At 38.7% G+C, this 23,121-nt stretch overlaps 1 pseudogene across 1 annotated transcript; it reads left to right on the top strand.

The window, feature by feature from the left end:
* The first annotated feature begins 416 nt into the window (after nt 1-416).
* LOC123650089 lies at nt 417-1,443 on the top strand (annotated as a pseudogene). The gene has a single exon (XR_006739257.1). The product of XR_006739257.1 is annotated as a 60S ribosomal protein L5-like (transcript).
* Nucleotides 1,444-23,121: the final 21,678 nt, after the last annotated feature.

Raw genomic sequence — 23,121 nt, 5'->3', positions numbered from 1 at the left:
TTCAACAACCCCAAGGGAACACAACAGAGCTACAGTAGTGGATCCCACCCACAAGGAAATTGCTGAAACGACAGAAATGGAATTCAGAATATGGATGGTAAATAAGAAGAATGGAATTGAACAGAAAGTTGAAAACCAACAAAAAGAAGCCAAAAAAATATTTCAGGAAATCAAAGAAAAAAAAAATGAAAAAGTCCCTAGCGAGCTAGACAACATAAGAAAGAATATATTGATAATAGAACTTAAAGAAATGAAAGAGTCATTTAGGGAATTTCAAAATGCAGCAGAAAGCTTTAATAACAGGCTAAATGAAGGAGAAGAAAGAATCTCAGGGTCTGAAGACAAGGCTCTTAAGATAACTCAGTCATTAGGTGCTACATACTGCGCCTGTGCACGGGCTACGGCCTTTTCTCCCCCCTAGCGCTGCTGGGCCTGCAAGTCCGTGTGGAGCCGCGAATGCGGGCCTCTATTCGGCAGGATGGGGTTTGTTAAAGTTGTTAAGAATAAGGACTACTTTAAGAGATACCAAGTGAAGTTCAGAAGACGACGAGAGGGTAAAACTGATTACTATGCTCGGAAACGCTTGGTGATACAGGATAAAAATAAGTACAACACACCCAAATACAGAATGATAGTTCGTGTAACTAACAGAGATATCATTTGTCAGATTGCTTATGCCCGTATAGAAGGGGATATGATAGTCTGCGCAGCTTATGCACACGAACTACCAAAATATGGTGTGAAGGTTGGCCTGACAAATTATGCTGCAGCATATTGTACTGGCCTGCTGCTGGCCCGCAGGCTTCTCAATAGGTTTTGACATGGATAAGATCTATGAAGGCCAAGTGGAAGTAACAGGAGACGAATACAATGTGGAAAGCATTGACGGCCAGCCTGGTGCTTTTACGTGCTATTTGGATGCAGGCCTTGCCAGAACTACCACTGGCAATAAAGTTTTTGGGGCCCTGAAGGGAGCTGTGGATGGAGGCTTGTCCATCCCTCACAGTACCAAACGATTCCCTGGTTATGATTCTGAAAGCAAGGAATTTAATGCTGAAGTACATCGGAAGCACATCATGGGTCAGAATGTTGCAGATTATATGCGTTATCTAATGGAAGAAAATGAAGATGCTTACAAGAAACAGTTCTCTCAATACATAAAGAACAACGTTACTCCAGACATGATGGAGGAGATGTATAAGAAAGCCCATGCTGCTATACGAGATAATCCAGTCTATGAGAAGAAGCCTAAGAAAGAAGTTAAGAAGAAGAGATGGAACCGTCCCAAAATGTCCCTTGCCCAGAAGAAAGATCGGGTAGCTCAAAAGAAGGCAAGCTTCCTCAGAGCTCAGGAACGGGCTGCTGAAAGCTAAACCAAACAGCAGTTTTTTATGACAAATTTTCAAATACAGATAATAAACTTATTGAATAAGCAAAAAAAAAAAAAAAGATAACTCAGTCATTCAAAGAGGCAGAGAAGAGTGCACAAAAGTCTGAGCAATCACTGAGAGAGATATGGGACTGTGTGAAGCAAACTAATATTTGAATTATAGGTATCCCTGAAGGAGAAGAAGAAAGAACTAAAAGCATGGAAAACCCATTTGAGAAAATTATTGAGGAAAACTTCCCTGGTATTGCCAGAAATTTAGACATACAGATACAAAATGGACATTGAATACTGGGAAGATTCATAACAAATAGGTCATCTCCAAGACACAAAGCAATCAACTTGGCCAAAGTAAAAATGAAAGAACATTCTGCAAGCAGGCAGATGAGAGCATCAAATAACCTACAAAGGAAAACCCAGCAGGCTAACTGAAGACTTCTCAGCAGAAACCTTGCAAGCCAGAAGGGATTGGGGCCCCATCTTCAATTGCTTAAACAACTTCAATTGCTTCAATTCTAGGCTAATTGCCAGCCTAGAATTTTGTATCCTGCAAAGTTTCACAATCAATGGAGAAATTGAGTCTTTCCCAGACAAGCAAACACTGAGGGAATTTGCCATGACCAGAACTGCCCTCCATGAAATTCTCAGAACAGCAGTATACATGAATCAGCACAACATATACCCACCAGTGTAAATTCACTTACTCCCCCAACTCACAACTCCTATAAAACAATAGAACAAGAGGTAAAACAAAGCAATAAGGGACCCCCCAACAGAATGAACAGATCAACATCTCACATATCAATGCTATCAATCAATGTTAGCAGTCTGAGTGAACCTCTAGGCTGGCTGAGTGAATGAGAAACACAACCCAAATATTTGTTTAGAAACACATCTAAATCACAAGGATGCACACAGACTCAATGTGAAAGGATGGAAAAAAATATACCAGACAAATGGAAATCAAAAGAGAGGGGATGTAGTTATTTCCACATCAGATAAAATTGACTTTAAGCCAACAAAGGTAAAGACAGAGGGTTATTAAATAATAGTAAAGGGAGCTATCCAGCAAGAAGACATAACAATCCTAAATATATATGCATCCAACAGAGGAGGTCCCAGATACATAAAGCAAATTTTACTGGAGCTATGCAAAGAAATAAACAACACCATCATAATTGCCATAACACCGCACTGTCAGAGCTCAACAAATCATCAAAGCAAAAAATAAATAAACAATGGACTTAAACCAAACTCTAAATCACATGGATCTAACAGACATTTACAGTATATTTTACCCCAGAACTATAGAATATCCATTTTTCTCAGCAGCATATGGGACATGCTGCAAGACTGATCATATTTTAGGTCACAAAACAGGTCTCAACAAATTCAAAGAAATTTAAATCATACCATGTACCTTCTCAGACCACAGCAGAATAAAACTAGAAATCAATTACAAGAGAAACACTCAAACCTACACAAAGTTATGGAAATCAAACAACTTTCTGCTGAATGATTACTGGGTCAAAAATGAAATTAAAATGGAAATCAGAAAATTATTTGAACTGAACAACAAAGGGGACATAAATTATTGAAATCTTTGGGACACAGCAAAAGCATTCCTCAGGGGAAAATTCATAGCCTTAAATGCCTACATCAAAAGAAAGAATGATCACAAATTAACAATCCATTGTCACACCTCAAGGAACTAGAAAAGAAAGAACAAATCAAACCCAAAGCCAGCAGAAGAAAAGAAATAATGAAGGTAAGAGCATAACTAAATGAATTGGAAAACAAACAAACAAAATACAAAGGATTAATGAAACTGGAAGTTGGTTCTTTGACAGACCTCTTGCTAGACTAATCAAGAACAGAAAAGACCCATATAAGCTCAATCAGAAATGAAAATGGTGACATTAGAACTGATACTGCAGAAATACAAAACATCATTCATGAATACTATATAAATCTCTACATGCATAAACTAGAGAATGTAGAGGAAATGGATAAGTTCCTGGAAACACAAAACCTCCCAAGACTCAACCAGGAAGAAATAGAACGGAACAGACCAATAACAATCAGTGAAATAAAAACAGTAATACCCCCCCCCCAAAAAAAAATGTCCGGGACTGGATGTATTCACTGCTGAATTCTATCAGACCTACAAAGAAGACCTGGTACCCATAATACAGAAATTATTCCCTAATATCAAGAAGGAGTGAGTCCTCCCCAATTCATTCTTCGAAGCTATTATCACCTTGATACCAAAGCCAGGAAAGGACACAATAAAAAAAGGAAACTACAGACCAATATCCTTTATGAATACAGATGCAAAAATTCTCAATAAAATACTGGCAAACGGAATTCAACAGCACATAAAAAAAAATTCACAGGACCAACTTGGGTTTTACTTGTGGGATGCAGGGATGGTTCAACATATATAAATCCATAAATGCAGTCCACCACATAAGCAAAACAGAAACAAAGACCATATGATCCCCTCAATAGATGCAGAAAAAGCATTCGACAAAATCCAGCACCCATTGATAAAAACCCTGAACAAACTAGGCATAGAAGGAACATATCTCAAAATTATAAAAGCCATAGATGACAAAGCCACTATTATCATCATACTGAATGGGGAAAAGTTGAAAGTATTCCATCTAACAACTGGAACAAGGCAAGGATGTCCACTGTCACCACTTCTATTCAACACAGTGCTGCAAGTGTTAGCCAGAGCAATCAGAGAAGAGAAGAATATTAAAGGTATTACAATCAGGAAAGAAGAGGTCAAACTATCGCTCTTTGCAGATGATATCATTTTGTATCTAGAAAATCCACAGATTCTACCAAGGGTCTTATGGAATTGATAAATAAATTCAGCAAAGTCTCAGGACACAAAATCAATGTATGTGAATGAGTAGCATTTCTATATACTAATAACAGTCAAGCCAAGAGTCAAATCAAAGACTCAATACCATTCACAATAGCTACAAAGAAAATAAAATACCTAGGAATATATTTAACCAAGCAGGAGAAACATCTGTACAAGGAGAACTATGAAATTCTGAGGAAAGAAATTGTGGAGGATACAAATAAATGAAAGAAACAGAATGCTCATGGACAGCTAGAATCAATGTTGTTAAAATGTCCATCCTATCCAAAGTGATTTACACATTCAATGCAATCCCCATCAATTGCCAACGTCATACTTCACCAATGTAGAAAAAATAATTTTATGCTTCATTTGGAATCAGAAAAGAGCCTGAATAGCCAAAGCAATCTTAAACAAAAAGAACAAATCTGAGGGCATCACAGTAGCAGACTTCAAACTATACTACAAGGCTATAGTAACCAAAACAGCATGGTATTGGTACAAAAATAGAAGCATACACCAATGGAACAGAGAACCCAGCTATAAAACCATCTACCTACACTCAACTGATCTTTGATAAAGCGGACAACAGTATATACTGGGGAAAAGAAGCCCCATTCGATAAATGGTGCTGAGAGAATTGGATAGACACATGCTGAAGAGTGAAACGGGACACCTGTCTCTTACCACTCACAAATATTAATTCAAGATGGATAAAACTTAGATCTAAGAAATGAAAGCATAAGAATTGTAGAGGAAAATGTTGGAAAAACTCTAAATATCAGCCTAGGCAAAGAATTTAAGAAAAAGACCCCAATGGCAATAATGGCAACAACAAAAATAAATGGGATTTGTTTAAACTAAAAAGCTTCTGCACAGCTAAGGAAACAATCAACAGAGCAAACAGACAACCTACAGAATGGGAGAAAATATTTGCAAGCTACACATCTGATAATGGGCTAATAACCAGAATTTGCAAAGAAGTCAAGAAAATCAGCAAGAAAAAGACCAAATAGGGATTAAAGTGTGGGCAAAAGACATGAACAGAAGCTTCTCAAAAAAAAAGATAGACAAATGGCCAATAAAACATATGAAAAAATGCTCATCATCAGGGAAATGCAAATTAAAACCACAATGACATATCACCTTATGCCAGTTAGAATGGTATTTGTCAAAAAGTCCAAAAACAATAGATGCTGGCATGGATGCAGAGAGAAAGGGATGCTAATACACTGTTGGTGGGACTGCAAATTAGTACAATCTCTATGGAAAACAGTATGGAGATTCCTCAAAGAACTAAAAGTAGACTTACCATTTGATCCAGCAACCCCACTATTGGGTATTTACCCAAAGGAAAAGAAGACTTTTCATCAAAAAGGCACCTGCACTTGAATGTTTATTGCAGCACAATTCACAATTCAAAGTTGTGGAATCAACCCAAGTGCCCATTGATTCATGAATGGATTAATAAAATGTGGAATATGTATACTGTGGAATACTACTCAGTGGTAAAAAAAATGAATTAATACATTTTGCAACAATCTGAATGGAACTGGAGACAATTCTCCTGAGTGAAATGTCTCAAGAATGGAAAAACAAACACCACATATATTCACTATTAAATTGGAACTAACTGATGTGCACACATGTGCACAGAGGGAAGTAAAACTCATTGGAAATCAACCAGGGAGGACGGGGGAAAAGGGGAGGTGCAGTTTTTATTTGCCTGAACATAGTTTTATCTTTCTTTCATATTTGAAGGATATTTTTTGGTAGGTGTATAATGCCAAGTTGGAAGTTATTTTCTTTGTGCACTTTAAAGATATCCCATTTTCTTTAGTTTCATTTTTTCTGTTTACAAGTCAGCTGTCTAATTATTGCTTCTTGAAAGGTAATGTGTCTTTTTTCCTCTGGCTGCTTTTAAGATTTCCCTTTGACATTAGTTTTAAGTAGTTTTACATGATGTTTTTAGTGTGATTTTCTTAGTATTTATTCTGTTTCAGTTCAAAAAACTTTCAAAATATATGGCTCAAGATCTTTTGTCAGTTTTTGAAAATTCTCATCCAGCTTCTGCACTATTCTTTTTTATTTTTTCTCAGAAGCCCTAGTTTACAAACATCCTTATGTTCTACGTAACTCTTGTGTTCTTTTTGTATTTTTAATTTCTCCATGTTTCCATGTTTTAATCTTGATATTTTCTACTCACCTATCTTTCAGTTTTGTAACTTTTATTCTTATGTCTTTAACCCTGTTTATTTATTAAGTTCTTATTTTCAGCTATTAAAATTTACACATTCCAGTTGCTTGATAAAATTCTCCATCATGTCATTTATCTTATTGAAAATATTGATCGAAATTGTTTTTAAGTCTTTCTCTGTTAGCTCTAATATCTGGATCACCTTTTGGTCTACTGTTTATTTTCTGTTGTTTTTTTTTTTTCCTCTTGGATTTTGATCATTTGTTTCTATTTCCTGTCATGCTTAGTAATTTTAAAAAATTGAATGTAGACATTGTGTAAAAAATTGTAAAGGCTTAATTAGATGATGTTATCCTACTCTAGATAGAAATTAGTACTTATTTATATATTCATTTTGATGGTAGAGTAAGAGAAAGTCATCTTGATCCAATCGGGGATGAAGATAATTCAAGGCTGGATTTAAGTCTTTGTGAGAGCTGGTCTATTTCTGTTTTGCCTTAATGCAGAGGCATAGACTTTGAGGAATCTAATCTGAAAGCCTGGGATGTTTAACAGATCATCTCTTCCTTGGTGAGCCCTGAACTCTGATTTTTATCTCTCCAGCACCAAAAAGGGCTAGCTTAGATTTAGCCTCTTAGCTGTTGCTTTCTGCTTGGCTTCTCAGCTTTTGTGGTTTGGGAATTGGCAAATCTCTCAAGGGGAAAAATGGCCAGGAGTGTCTAGTTCTCTTCTTTGTAATACTCTTTTATTCTTGATCCTGATCCTTCTAATTCCTGGCTATCCTAAATTCCAATTTATAACTTCCTATGCCTAAAAGACTGACAAAATCACTGAGCCACTGTTTTCTACTTGACCTCTTACCCTCTTACCCCTGAGTCTTTTGGGAATTCGTAAATGTCTTAAAAACAAAGGTGATAGGAAGTGTCATGGTCACCAGAATGCATTTTCCTTCTCTCAAAGATTAGCCTTCTGCTTCTGGCAGCCTTGGTCACTCTCCACTGTCTTGGAAAATGACTTTTTCTGGTAGCTTATTGAGATTTTATAGTTGTTCCTGGCAGGAGAATTGGTCTTTTGCAAGCTACTCTAGTATAGCAAGAAGCAAAAGTCCCTAATGACCTTTTTTAATTCTTTTCTTCTATTGCTAATGATTTATAGCTGTCTTAAGATGAAATTTTGATTCATTACAATAGCTAACTTCTAATTGATCCATTATTATTATTATATAGATTAGCAGAGTGAAACATATCCAAATGAGTAATGCTGTTGGAATTTAATGTGCTTGGAAAACTCTACCTGATTTCTGTTGATATAGGTTTAATTCACACTAGCATTATTTGTATTATTCTCTCTGAAAAAAGGATGAAGCTATCTATAAAAAACATATTCATAGATTTTTTTAAAGTCATTAAAACTCAGCAATGAGGTGTGTGACTTATAAACTTTTCCTACATTGACTTCATTAACTTTTTTGGTCTGGGAATTATTAAAAATTCCCTTCTAGGATTTCCTAACTTTTATTGCTCTATTGGTGAACAGTAGTTTCTTTATGGCCCAAATTCACTGAATCAGGAAAACCTTATCTAAGATTCAGGTTAGAATTTTCCTATACTAAATTCTCTTTATCCATTAACTCTATAATGTCACCAGTGTGAATTTTATAAAAATTAGGAGGCAAGTTGAGTTAGTGGAAAGAACATGGACTAAGAGTTCAGATAACTAGTTTCTAGTATTGCTCTATTACTGATTGTGTTATTTGGATAATGCTGACTTCTCTGGGCTGTGTTTCCTTACCAAAGCAGTCAGTGGTTGTGGCAGATTTTATTTTCCAAAGGTGTCTTTACCAATAAATATATCTCATCTCACATATTCTTCTTACAATGTGACTGGCCCTCTTCTCACTAAGAGATGGAAGTCTATATTCCTTCACTTAATCTGGGCAGGAATGTGTAACTACTCCTGCTCTTACAGCAGAAGTGATGCTATGATACTTCTTTTCTTTTTATTCTTTTTTCCCCCAACCCCATGCTCTGCTATATTACTCCTAAAGCTAGATAATAAAGATCCTACAGCTTCCATTTGACTCTTTCTCTTTTGGGGCAGCTGCTTTTGGAACCCCACAATTCTGCTGTGAGGAAATCCAGTTTAGCCCTTGCAGAGAGATCAGATGGAGAGCGATGAGACTCAAATGGAGAGGAACTACTTTTACTGTTTCAGCCTTACCCTCTGCCTTCAGAGGTAAATGGTATCTCCAAATTCCTGGGTCTTTCTGTAGAATTGACATACTTCTTGTGGCTTTCCTTGTTAGAGGTATTTAGTTTGTAACTTTCTCTGGTCTGTTAGGTTAGTGACAATTCATTCTTCTTTCCAGATTCGAAGATTTTGTCTTTATCTTTCATTTGCTGTTGTCTACAGTCCTGTACTCTTTATGTATTTTTGGGGTATCATGTCTTTTTCATTTATTATAATTTGTTTAAATGGTATGGTGACCATATCATTGCTGGTATAAATGTAACATGGCACAAACACTTTGGAAAACAGTTAAACACACATCTACCCTATGATGCAGTCATTCTATTCCTAGGTATTTACTCAAGAAAAAAATGAAAGCATGTGTCCACCCAAAGACTTGTACACAAATGTTAGTAGCAGCTTTATTGGTAATAACCAAAAGCATTTTCAAACATAAGATAAATGTATGTATTCCAAGGGATTATAATGGTGCAGAAGGAAACTTTTGGAAGGTTATGTTCATTATCTTGATTGTGAGCAATTTTTCACCAGTGTATACATGTGTTAAAACTTACTAAATTCTATGCTTTAAATATGTGGAGTTTATTTAATGTCAATTGTACCTCAACAGAACTGTCAAAAAAAAACCAAAAACGGATGACTTGAACATTTATATCTTGAATGTATTTTAGTGGTTTCAAGAAAAACCCCAAAGTTAAATGTGAAATTCTCTCTGAAGAGTTAAAGTTGTCATTAGAAAATGCTCCACTAACTTGAAGTATTTCCTGCATCTTCTCATTTGAAAATATAAAATAATGACCCAAAACTACTCAATATGCATGCTGAATTGAAGCTGATTAACCTCTGACCTTTGTACATCATTTAATGAGGCAGCATGCACGCTGGCATGAAGAAGGTTCTGTCAAAATGCTGAGTCTGAGATGCTGCAGCTCTTTGTTTTGCTCCCAGCCCACCTAATTTGACTCTTGTCATGTTCATATGAGACTGAGGGCTTTATGTGAATCTCAATCAGTCACAGTTGTTGGCAGAAGCTGCCTGGTAGAGAATGATAGTGTTGTGGTTTTTCATGTATAAAAAGATGTGTGTGATCAACAGAAAATAAAATTCCCTTTGTCTCTGGTCAGTACAATTTAGCAATTATTATGGTATTTGAAGAAAATGTCAGTGTAGTCATTTTGTTTAGATTATTTTGTATCTTGATGAGCTAAGAAAAGCGAGCGAATGCAGAGATAGATGTTGTGAGCTGACGGAATTTTCTGTGCTGTACACAAAGACTGAAAACAAATTGTCCCCAGATTGAAATAATTTCCATGGGGTCACAAATGTCAACAACATCTTTCAGAATTGGTTTCTTTTTAAAACTGGGAATTTCTTTCATGATGTTGTCCAGCTATGAAAACGAGCCTCACGTAAAACATATTTAGAGCCTTTAGAGGGCAACTTGGAGCTTTTAGTGATGTATCATTCTTTTATATTATTTGTTTCTATCATTATTATCATCATGATCATCACTATCATCATTAAACATTTGCTGATTGTCATGTACAGGGATTAAAAAACATGGAAACTATACATTTAAAACAATGCGAAAATTAAAGGCTCCCATTATATAATTTCATTTAATTGTGACAGATTTCTATATGAAATATCTATAATTCCCTCATAAGCAAGGAACCTCTCTAAAAATTGGCTACTAAAAGCATTTTTAGTACTAAAGTTATTGGATGATGACTTTAGTGTGAGATTAAATTAAATCCCTCCAGGATCTTCCTGTCTTTATTATATAAACTTATCTGCAGGACTATAAAGGCTCTTCAAATGGAGGCAATAACTTGGGCTTTAGTTTTATAGAAACTAGTTGCTATGGGAAAAGGCCATGATGTAAGGTGATTTTCTTACTCAGGCACAGGACTGAGATAAAAACATAAACTTTTGGAGAGAAGGACCACTGTGTCATCTATCTCACATCTTTTAGCATGCATGCTGGCATTCATTCAGTAATACTTACAGAGCAGCTACAATCCAGGAATACATATAGGTAATAAACAATTACTTTGGTGAGAATGTGACAACACTGAGGTATGATCTGGGTATTAAAAGGGAGACAGAGGAGGCTCCTAACTTCACGTTGGAGGGGTGTGGTTGTGGTCAGAAAAGGCTTTCTGGAGGAAGTGCTATCTCAGCTAAGATCTGAAAGATAAATAGGCATCACCAAGGGAGAAAGGAATGGGAAGAAGGTTGGGGCAGAGGCCAGCATGCATAAAAGCTCAGGGGAGAGAGAGAGAGAGTGACCTGGCACGGCTGTAGAACTGAACGTAGCTGGGGTGCAGCACGGATGGGGGAATGGCGAGGCACGCAGCTGGGGAGGTAAGCAAGGGTCAGAGCATGGCCTGGCGTGCAAAGTCAACGCACAGCCATCAAAGTCGTGTAAGCAGGGGATTCACTTGTTTAGAATCTCACTTAAAAAAGGACTTAATATTGTTTGATGAGAATAAAAATAATTAAATTTGAAAGCAGGTTTTAAAATATAATAAAAATGTGTTGAATATATGAATATTAGTAAATGTGATTTATCTAGCTCTTTTTAGATACATGGTTTGGGTAGTTTTCATTTTATTTCATTATGTTAATAATATGGCTTTTGAAATGGACTCATTCGTGTGTGACTATATAATTTAAAACTATAGGTTGTAGGCTACTTCCCTTGGAGGTGGGGGGAGACAGAAGTCTCTCATTTCACTAAACTAAGAAAAAAAACTTTCGTGCACCAAACACATTAATAGTGTTATCACAAACACAGATTTCATGAAAACCAGCTAAAGTGGAATAGGAAAGAAGGCAAAATCCTATAATATTTACTCATTATGTGAGTTGGGCTTGCATTTTTATCACTTAATTAGGAAACCTCAATATGTTTGGGAAGTAGAAATGAGGATTACAAGTATTTGTGTTTTGAGGTCAAGATTTTTCATAGAGCTATGCAAAAACCAGTGTATAAAGTAGTTAATTCATGGATTCAGCAAACATTTATAAGTATAAACCGTGTGCCAAGCTCATTGCCAGAAGTTTGAATGAATCAGGCAGATACAGTCCCTGCTCTCCTGAGCATATGGTTAGTCTGTGAGGAAGAGAGACTAACTAGTGAGGGAGATGCAGGGAATGGTGGAATAGTTTCATAGCGCAAGACTCCTTGATGCCTGGGGGCAGTCTTGTGTTTGAGTGCAAGGTATAGGAAGGTGATTTGGATACCTCTCTCCAGTCTCTGAAGAATCCCTGAAAATTCTCCAATCTATATTTATGTTCGGTGAGCCCCTTTTCAGTCATCAGCACTTTATCCCTTTCTGATTTGGCTTCTCTTATCAATTCCAGTTTTTAGATATTTATTTTTTTCTCTGCAAGGTAGGAGTTTTGCTGAAGAAACTCACCACTGGGGTGGTAAAAGGGCTGGCTCAAAAGTCACTTGAGGCCAGGAGTTTGAGACTAGGGTGGGCAACATAGTGAGACCCTGTCTGTAAAAAACAATTAAAAAGTTAGATGGAGTGTGGTGGTGCATGCCCATTGTCCCCAGCTACTTGGGAGGCTGAGGTGGGAGAATATCTGAAGCCTAGGAGTTTCAGGTTACAGTGAGCTATGATTGTGACACTGCACTCCAGCCTGGGCAACAGAGCGAGACCCTATCTCAAAAAATAAGTAAATAAATAAATAAGAGAAAGAAAGAAAGAAAGAAAGGAAAGAAAAGAAAAGAAAAGTCACTTGACCACTGTAGGATCAAGGAAGAGGCTGGAAAGGTAGAGTTTGAAAACAGATTCTTTTCAAAGTAGCTGTGAAGCTTGGGCATGGCCTGGGTACCCTATAATTTCTGGTGGTTGTTAAGCCCCATACTTTGTTTAAAGACAACAGTTTTCCTGCCTAATTAAAAGTGATTTTCAATGGTTATCATTTTTGCTTTACAAAACTCTTGTAGGTTGAAGTCCATATTATTGTTTAATTGATGAGCAAACTGGGATCTGTGGAGATTAAATTGAATGACAGCCTCTCTGATTGTTATAAGTTACTTACAGTGTGCCTTATTTGCCCATGTTAAATCACAGGATTGGTTTGATTGCAGAGTAGTCTCTTTAATTGAATGAATGAGTGTGAAGTTGGGCCTATGTTGTGTTTACTACACTAAAGCATGGTTAGTCTTGTATCTATCTATTTATTTATTTAAGCCTGAATCTTAAAAGTATTTTATGCATCTTTGATCAGAGTAGAATAATCACAGGTGGTGAAATGTCATTGGGTTTTATTTGGTAATGAGATTTCTCTGAAGGCAGATCTAGATGTGGGAAAGCAAAAATGTAGCACTACAGTGTTTTTCATTAATGTTTTCATTATGTTTCCTTCTTCTATTACTGGAAAAGAAATAGTCTTCTCTTCTCACTTCCTGTAAGCACGTTGCTAAGAAGTTTGTCCCTTTGGCTGCCTGGGCTCTCTGATAAAAGAAAGTCACAGCCATCCAAATGGCATGTGTGTTTAGTTATTTGATGCACTGCAAGGAAAAAAATTATATATTTCATAAAGTTGGCTTCTATAAGCTGCATGTCTGAACAACTAATGTGTTTCATAGAGAGAAAACTATATTTTATATGATTATGGACCCTAAGAATTCAAATCCATTTGCTCACTATTGTTGGTGCATGACTCACTGAAATGGATTTTTTTCTTTAAGGCGGCACTGTAGGTATGTATATACATTGAGAATAGTCTTAAATGCTTCTAAAACTTAATCATTGGAACATTCCAGACACATGGGAAATCCCTTTGCAGTAGGGTTCTCTATTAGGCTGCCATGCTTGAATTGCTGCAAACATGGTTTCTCCACTTTCGAGAGAAACTGATGTGTAAGGTGGCTCTGGGAATTAGTGGAAACCTCTTAACGTTTACATAGAGGTTTAGGCACAGTATAACTAATAAATAGATTCTGTTTGATTTAAAATATTGTCACTTTTGTTTTCTACTTTGCAAACCCCCAAAAAGTGATTTTGTAGACAGAGCCCAGGAGGTGCAGCAGGTATAAGGACAAATCCCCTCCATCTGACAGTGTCATAGTTACGGAGTATTTAATAATCCTATGTGACTCATATATTCCAAAGCTCTTGTGATCTCAGAAACAGCAGCACAATCAGTTGTTTATTTCATTAAATTACTGGGCAGTAGAGCTGTGGAAAAACAGTTTTGGCTTTATTGCTAGGAAAAGCTGAATTTAAGGCATGGATCTACCACTTATTAGCTATGAGATCCTGGACAAGTTTCTTTTTTTTTTTTTTTTTAACCTCTCTAAACTTGTTTCCTCATCTTTAACAGAAGATAAATTTCACTTCTCTGTAAATTTACCTGTGGCTTTGCTTGTGCAGGAATTTGCCTACCTGAAGATATATGTTGTTGTAGGTATTAGTCCATGTTCTCAGAGCAAGGGGAACCCTTAGGAGCAGCAGGGCGTGGTGGAAAATGCTTTGGCCAGGGGTCAAAAGACGTGGCCTCTGGTCCAGGGCTTGAAACTAACCTGTGTGACTTTAAGATCTCTCCATTCCCTAGCACACAGTAGGAATTTGTAAATATTTGTTGCCTAGATTAAGGAGTTAATCTGTAAAATGAAGTGAATGGATGGAACCGTCCAATCCAGATTCTCTTCCAGAACTCCCATTCCTAATGGAGAAAGTTCCTCAGTGAATGGACACGTGTTCTAACTCTGCCACGTGGAGCTTTCTGTGGGGTACTTTCAATTGATTTGATCGACAGAGTTGCCAGTTTTAGGTGGGAGTGTGCTTGTGGGAATGGCAGTGGTTTAAGGAAGCAGGTTCAGAGGGATTAAGAAATGGTTTTGTCAGAAGATGCTAAAGAAGGAACTAGGACACTTTGACAGGCAGTCAGCCCTGTACCCTCCATGTCCCCAAGCACAGGCCTGCTCTATCTCTTCAGTATTCTCTTTAGCTAGGAATAGGTTCTATCAAACTCTACCTTTCACATTTATTTGAATCTTCTGGTAGTAATTCATCCCTCCCTCCCTCCCTCCCTTCCTCCCTTCCTTCCTCTCCCTCACTTTGTTGCCCGGGCTAGAGTGCCATGGCATCAGCCTAGCTCACAGCAACCTCAAACTCCTGGGCTCAAGTGATCCTACTGCCTCAGCCTCCCAAGTAGCTGGGACTACAGGCATGCATCACCATGCTCGGTAAATTTTTTTTCTATATGTGTTTTTAGTTGTCCAGCTAATTTCTTTTTATTTTTTTTTAGTAGAGATGGGGTCTCACTGTTGCTCAGGCTGGTCTCAAACTCCTGAGCTCAAACTATCCGCCTGCCTCGGTCTCCCAGAGTGCTAGGATTACAGGTGTGAGCCACCATGCCCGGCCTATTTCTTTTTATTTCCCTTCAAGATTGCCTTTTATTTTTGTTAGAGACAGGGTCTCACCCTGTTGCTGAGGCTGGAGTGCAGTGGCATGGTCATAGCTCACTGTAACCTTGAGCACTTGGACTCAGGTGATCCTCCTGTCTCAGCCTCCTGAGTAGCTGTAACTACAGGTGTGCACCACAAAACCCAGCTAAATTTTTAAAAAAAAATATTTTTTTAAAGATGGGGTCTCACTATGTTGTCCAGGCTGATCTTGAGCTCCTAGCCTCAAGTGACCCTTCCACTTTGGCCTCCGAAAGTGCTGGGATTACAGGCATGATCCACTGCGCCCTGCCAGCCCTTGATATTTTAATCCAATTTCACAAAAGATTTTCAACAAGGGCAAGTGTAGGGAAAGGGGAGCAGTAACATGACTTTACATCATTGTGAACTCTTAGGAATGCACCTGAGCCCTGAGAATATTCAGGGATGATCAGACTGCTTTCTTTCTACTCTTTTAGGGTTGGGCATAACAGCAATGAGAGAAATTGCTCTTGTGCCCTTGTACTCAAGTGTAATTTGAGATGTGTTTTTTTTCACATCCATCATACAAGGGTATGTGAGGTTGCCAGGGTCATATAAAACCTGACCTGCCTTGTTCCTCAAGTCTGGGTGAGAGAGGAAAATGATCCAGAACAGTGAGAAATTAACTTTGGGCTGGATCTGATGTGGTCAGCAGATGGGAGCTTGTTAGAAAATCAGAATCTTAGGCACCATCCCAGACTTCTAAAGCAGAATCTGCATTTTTAACAAGAGCCTCAGTTGATTCACGTGCACATTAAAATCTGATGAACCAATAACATAGAACAATCCTGATTCTTTGAGTGATTACATGGAGCATGGCTGCCCTGGTAACTGTTCCTCTCAATCTATGGCTCTTAGGGCAAAGACAAAATTAGCATCTGTGGTGTACCACCATAATTTGGGGTCTCTTCATTACAGCTGCTTAGCATGCGTTCTAAGTAATGCAGTAGCGGGCCCCCTTGAGATTTTAGTACCCCAGCATTTTTAATGATTAAAATAATGTAAAATTGGGTGGGACCCTTGGTTGTGCACACGTTAACTGCTTGCTTTCTGCTCAGCACCCCTTATTCTCACAGCAATTATTAACTGCAGACACACTGTTGCTTTGTCAAGCAGGAGGAGATAACTCCAGGGTCACAAGGAGAATCTATGAGTTTGTTTTGCACAAGGAATGAATTCCTCTGAAAAAGTTGTGACTTGCTGCTGACACCCAGAAGTTTGGTTACTCAAGGTGTTATCTGAGACTAAAAGCAACACAGACTTCCCCCTAGCCTACCCCTAAACCTTCATAAAAGCTTGCTGCCTTATCTCTGTGACAAGGCGGATCTGAGAGGCTTTGCTCTCCTGTCTTCTCACTTCGGCCAAATCAAATAAACATTTCTCCATCTCCAAACACTGGTATCTCTAAGCCAGTGTTTGGCTTTAGCTGCACATTGTGTACACAAGCCTGAGTTTGGGGTTCTACAGCAATACTGTATTGTTATTCTGATTTTAGGCATGAGGAAACTGAGATTTAGACAGTGTACCATAAGGGCTCCAACAGGAAACAGGATTCAACTTGAATGGTTTGAATAAAGAGATTTTAATAAAGGGAACTGTGAGCAGGGTTAAGGATCGAGGGCTAGTGCTACCCTTTCCTGGAAGCTTGGCAGTAAGGGGAAGGAAACCAAGTAGTAGCTAAAAGTAGGCAGGAAGTCAAGTGCTGGAATATATCGATGTGGAAAGAGCCAGTAAAGTGGGAGAGATGGAGGTGAGGGAGATGTTTGATAGGTACTGAAGGAGGCGAGAGGGGGAGAATAAAAGCGCAGCTTGAGGGGAGAGGATGTTTGCTTCTCTGAGATGGGGGAAGGAGGTAAGGATGTGTGTGGAGGTGGTCGGTCTGTGCTGCGTGTGTGACTAGGCTTGAGGGAGCCTGGTCACATACATACTTCACCCTCTCTGCAAAGTAGGAGATGAGCCTTGTTCTGAGAGAGAGGGGGCCATTTCCTACACTAGTTTGAGGAGACCTTGTATAAATTGCGGGGGGTGGGCAGGAGAGATGATGAATAAATGTGAGGGAGGGCTGTGTGTACTTTGAACATCTCTACTGCTCTAAGTCTCTCTGTTTTGTTCCTGGGTGCAAGGTGGGCAACTTGGAGAACTACCCTGGTCTGGAAGGAAGTTGCGGTTTCTGATGAGGAATCTCTCATATTAGATACAGTTTGGTAGAGAATTTCTTTAGAATAAAATCTGGACAATAGCATCATATACTGAACTACCACATAACATCTGAGGCACTAAAATTTCATTGTAATTTCTTTGTCTTTTGGTTGAAGTCGCACCTTGAACCCAGGGGCTGAGTTCCTATGTTCACTTGGTTGCTTTGAGAGAAAGAGACCATGTGCAACAGAGCATCCTGCTTCAGCTTCACTAATTCAAGCCCCTGTTCAGAATTCATATGTGGGAAAACTATTTGGAAGGTGCTATAACAAGAATTGACTGCCAACAGTTCTGTATACTGTGTGCCAGATAGCCTGGAAAGATGGGGACTTGTCCTGGGGGACTCAGGTTGCTTGTCACCTACTCAGCAGACTCTGGTTGGGGAGGCTCAGGTCCCTGGGATGGTGCCATTCTATAATCATCTCCATGTTAGCCGGCTTTGCTTCCCAAACCATCGGGCCAGCTGGTAGCTTCTCTTTGGCAGCTGTTTCAAGAAAAGGATTTATTTTATAGGGACAATGGATTTTTTCATCCATGTTTGAATGGATTTGGGGGTCTCTCTTCCAGTGCTGAATTGTTTGTGTAGTTTTTAAAAAAGTAAGTGAAGAAGGGACACATACTTTTTGATCTTTCTATAACTTCTGACTCTTGTCTGTCGGGTAAAAGTGTTCTACTTTGTATTTACTGTATGTAACTATTTCTGAATAATTGTTTTATGTTGGAATATCATGTTGTATTTAGGTAGGGGATGATTTTAGAAGCATTATTTAATGTTTTCACAAGTTTCATATATGGAAAGATTTATATTAGCATAAAATAATATAATACAATACATGAACTGCTAGTCATTTAATCATGTATTGTTTTTTGGCATGAATCCATTAAATAATTTTATATAAGTTTCTGGTCTTTTTCTTAACTCCAGGAATTTTAATAAAATAACTGGACCCTCTTGAGAGAGTAACATTGTTCTAAAAAGTTGTTTCTTTTTAATAGAAAAGACAAACTTGATTATCTAATCATTTAAGAAATAGAAAGAAGCAAATTAAAACTTAGTTAATAGAATAATCCTCTTCTTTAGGTTTATTGTGTATTTGTGGCTAAAGTAATGTGTTTATTTTGTTTTGAAAAAATAAATTTTATTAAATATATATTCTAGTTTTAGGCAAACATGCCTAAAAATAAACATGCATGGAAAAAGTGCTCATAGATGTTGTTAAATGGAAAAAGCAACTATAAATAATATGTATAGTATGATTCCCAAAGTTACAAAACAAAAAACTAATATGTGTATATATATAAAAATATACATAGATGCATTTGCATGTATCTAGGTGTAAAATAATTGGTAAAATAATTAGGTAAAAAATAATTGGAAAGAATGTTGAAATTTAAATTTCATTTGTTATTACCTTTCTAGCATTTACTGTTTTCCTAGATGGGGGTACTTCTCATGTGTGGATAGATGGGAGTAGGTTCTTTGAAATAAAAAACATGATGCTTCTCAGATGAGGGTAGTGATTGAGGCCTCTTGATGAAGGTAAAGTGCTAAAGGATGCCATGTCATAATATTTTCCAGGGGGCTTATAATAATGCAAAACTGGAAGTGTGAAATAATTGAAGCCTATTTTTTTTCTAAAAATAAAAAAATGTAAGTGCATTCATTTATTCCCAGTTGTATTTGTATGCTGTCAACATACAAATTTAAGGCTCAGATAAAATTTACTTAATCAGAAAAAAGTTATTGAAAACAAAGGAAATTTCCAAGTGATGAATACAATTTGTTAACCTATGGAAAATGTACTTGATTTTTTTTTTTTTTTGAGACGGAGTCTCACTCTGCTGCCCGGGCTAGAGTGCCGTGGCATCAGCCTAGCTCACAGCAACCTCAAACTCCTGGGCTCAAGCGATCCTCCTGCCTCAGCCTCCCAAGTAGCTAGGACTACAGGCATGCGCCTCCATGCCCGGCTAATTTTTTCTATATATATTTTTAGTTCTCCAGCTAATTTCCTTCTATTTTGAGTAGAGATAGGGTCTTGCTCTTTCTCAGGCTGGTCTCGAACTCCTGAGCTCTAACAGTCCACTCGCCTCGGGCTCCCAGAGTGCTAGGATTACAGGGGTGAGCCACTGCACCCGGACTGTACTTGATTTTAATTCAAACAAATCCCATTCACTGAATTAACAGGTATTCTAATGCTATGGTACTTTAGGAAATAAAAATGGAGAATGACCAGGGAAGAAATTGAACATGCAGCACATATTGTCACCGTGTGTCTCTGGCTTGTCTTATACCCATTGCAAACGTGCAAGTTTTGCCGTGTGTCAAATCGTTACAGAAGAGATGCCAAGTGCTGAACAGATTCAGCTTTATTATAGCAAAGACATTTTATTGCAGCCTTGGAGCCAATATAGTCTTATTTCTGAAGACTTAAAAACACACCTACAATTTAAAGTAGGCCCCGAGGGACGCACGTGGTGAGCCTTCAAGCCCAAGGCAATTTAGTGGCAGAATTAAATTCTGGCTAATTTCCTTAGTGCCAGTGTATCCAGCATTCTCATTAACTGCACTAGTTACCGATGGAAAATACGTCTTTCAGTGTGGGGCACTTTGCTGAAGTGGAGCCAGCCTCCTGAGAAGTGCCTGGAAGATTGGTTTGGAGTGCTCTGGAGTGGTTTGGGGTGCCCAGGGACTCCCAGGCATGGTACCGTGACTCCTGTCAGGGACTCCTTTGGCCTCAGCGGAGGAGTCTAAAGTGAGACTCTGTGCACACACCAGGCCCGGTTGCTAGGACGGCTTCTGAGTGTTACTGTGTAGGAAGAGGGGGTTCAGATTCGCAGCTCACCTACGATCACCAGGAGAGGAATGCCAGAGGAAGAGCAGGGGACCCGGAGGAGGGCTGTGCAAGGACGGGAAGTGCAAAGACAGGAGACGAGTCTGGAAAACACTCGGGTCACGGTCACCTCCAGGGCAGAAGAAGCTGTAGTCAAGGATCATCGCAAGCCAGAGAGCGTGCAATCCATTGAATTCAGGCAGCTTGGGAGAGGGAAAGAAGTGCGAGGACCCGAGGCAAAGATGCGGAGGTTTGCTGCGGCGGCTGGGGGGAGGGTAAACTGGGGTGGAATGGAGCCCGGGGTCAAATTAAAATGCCTTTGCATGTACAGGGTGAGTGGTTACACATGCAACACAGGGTTTCAGACCTTTCTCTGTGATGACTTCTGCATTTTTACTCGACAAACTCCCATTATGCTATTGCGTTTTTATTTTATTTTTTTTATTTCAATAGATTTAGGCATACAAGTGGTTTTTGGTTACATGGATGAACTGTATAGTGGTGATGTCTGGGGTTTTGGTGACCCTTCCCCTTTCTGAGTCTCCGATGTCCATCATACCATTCTGTATGATCCTGCATACCCTTAGCTTAGCTCCCACTTACAAGTGAGAGCATATGGTATTTGGTTTTCCATTCCTGAGTTACTTCACTTAGGATAATGGCCTCCAGTTCCATCCAAGTTGTTGCAAAAGATATGATTTCATTCTTTTTTATGGCTGAGTAGTATTCCATAGAGTATAAATACCACATTTTCTTCATCCACTCCTCCGTTGATGGGCACTTAGGTTGATTCCATATCTTTGCAATTGTGAATTGGGCTGCGATAAACATAGGGTTGTAGGTGTCTTTATTGATATAATGATTTTGTTTCCTTCGGGTAGGTACCCAGTGGTGGGATTGCTGGATCAACTGTTAAATCTACTTTTAGTTCTTTGAGAAATTAGAGACCGCATTTTAAATTCTTGTTATCAAAATGTGGTTCCCTGGACCAGCAGCATTGGCTTCACCTAGGCACTTGTTAGAACTGTATTTATAGTATCCCAGAACCCATCCCAGACCTACTGAATCAGAATCTGCATTTTAACAAGATCTCCAGATGATGTGAATGCACATTAAAGTGTGAGAAGCACTGCTCCACATTAAGTTAATGTCAAACAACAGGAGAAGGATTTACTTGTCTGGTATAAGGGGCTGGGACAGTAGATAACCCTCTCTTCTTCCCTCTCATCCAGCTGAGACACAAATTCAGGAATCAGATAGCTGGAGAATACCAACTCTTTTATTTTTTTAAACTGAGAAAAGCTGTGTTGGGGACACAATGTAAGTGGAGTCAGGTATGCTTATTAACCCTTCCCTGAATTGAAGGTAACCTCCAAATGTCAGCCATGCAGCCCCACTAAGCTCTCTACGTAACTGAGGCACTAGACCAGAATACACCCTTTCTGCAGGTAGACAGAGCCAAAGCTGCTAAGTTTCCATTTTCAACACTACTAGCTGTTTACTCACTCCCTGCCCTGAGGAAAGCCAGAAATCTTAACCTAGGCAAGTTGCTCCACCTGGAAACTCAAGGCATGAGGAATGAAATGAGTGCTCCTTCCTGACATCAGGTGTAAAATCTCTGAGAGAGCTTTTGTGCCTTTGGAGTCCATGAGTCACACTGGGCAGCCAGCCCAGCTGGCCTCAGAGTCACTGTGACATGGGGTCTGTGATGACATCTTGTGGAGTCTGGGTAGGCAGCCCCTCTATCCTATCCAGCTGCCTCTTTCTTTCGTGTTTCCATAACATGTTGGTGCAACAGCTGCCAAGGCTGGAGAACCCCATGGAAACCCAGGTGGTGGCTACATCTGCAGATGAACTTCGGGAGGCAGGAGCCAATTGGTGAGATGTATATTTTTGAGGAGAGAGGACTGCATTTCACCCCTTGCTAAGATCAGGTTACCTTGGAATCTTCCTTCAGTCCATGGAAAGGCTGTTTTTATTTATGCATGGGTTTCTCACCTCCATTACATGAAAATAACTCTGAATTTAGACTGATTGCCTTAATGCTCGATAATGTACTGTTAGTGCTATGCAAAACCAGGCATTGAACCTGTGTGTTTAGCATTGTCTAATCGTTTAATTGGTCGTAATGATTTTATTATCTAGATTTTAAAATGGGACAATCGGCAATTTTTTTCCAAGTGCTTCCAGATTGATTACATATGTAAAAGGGAGGAGGTATGTAATATCTATATGCCTAGTAACTGCTTTTTCAAATTACATTCATTCCTCTTTATTTTATTTGAAAGTGTAGGGAGTTCAATATAGTTCAAGGAAAGCATTGTGGTAAACAGCCAGCTTAAATGTGAGCAGTGTAAATAGCAGCAGCTTGCAGAAATATTGCTATAGATACTAAGACCGTATCCTGCCTTGATACGGACCACACATAATTGAATCATGTTCAATAGAAGGCCATTACAAAACCAAACTTATTTGCAATGCTAATGTGGGGAAGACAGCTGTCACAGGGAATTAAATATGATCATTCAGGGCTTGAATAAATGAGGTGTCCATTATCTTCTGGCTGTGTTGCAGGCTGCTTGAAGAACACAAATAAATGATACTGTTGCAGTAACCAGCCCATGGTTTTGTCATTTAGTCATAGAAATATGAGAGCAATGGAGGTGGGGGTGGGGAGACAGGGATATACAAAAAAGGCTTGGCAGATAAACATAGGCAAGTGAGGAAGGAGTTTTATATCCCTCCCCCCAAGAAACCATGAATGCAAGACATAATCAAAATTCAATTTTTGATGCCTGAAATAGAATTTAATTCTATTAAAGATTTTTATAAAGATTCATCCCTTTCCCCTAAGATTCAAATCACAGCCATCTCACAAAGGAGGCTGAATGTGAAAGGGTAGAGTGGGGAGTAAACAAAGCTAATCCT

The sequence above is a fragment of the Lemur catta genome, chromosome 1, assembly GCF_020740605.2.
Source record: "Lemur catta isolate mLemCat1 chromosome 1, mLemCat1.pri, whole genome shotgun sequence".
In the NCBI taxonomy this organism is placed as follows: domain Eukaryota; kingdom Metazoa; phylum Chordata; class Mammalia; order Primates; family Lemuridae; genus Lemur; species Lemur catta.
This window is presented reverse-complemented; position numbering and strand designations above follow the sequence as displayed.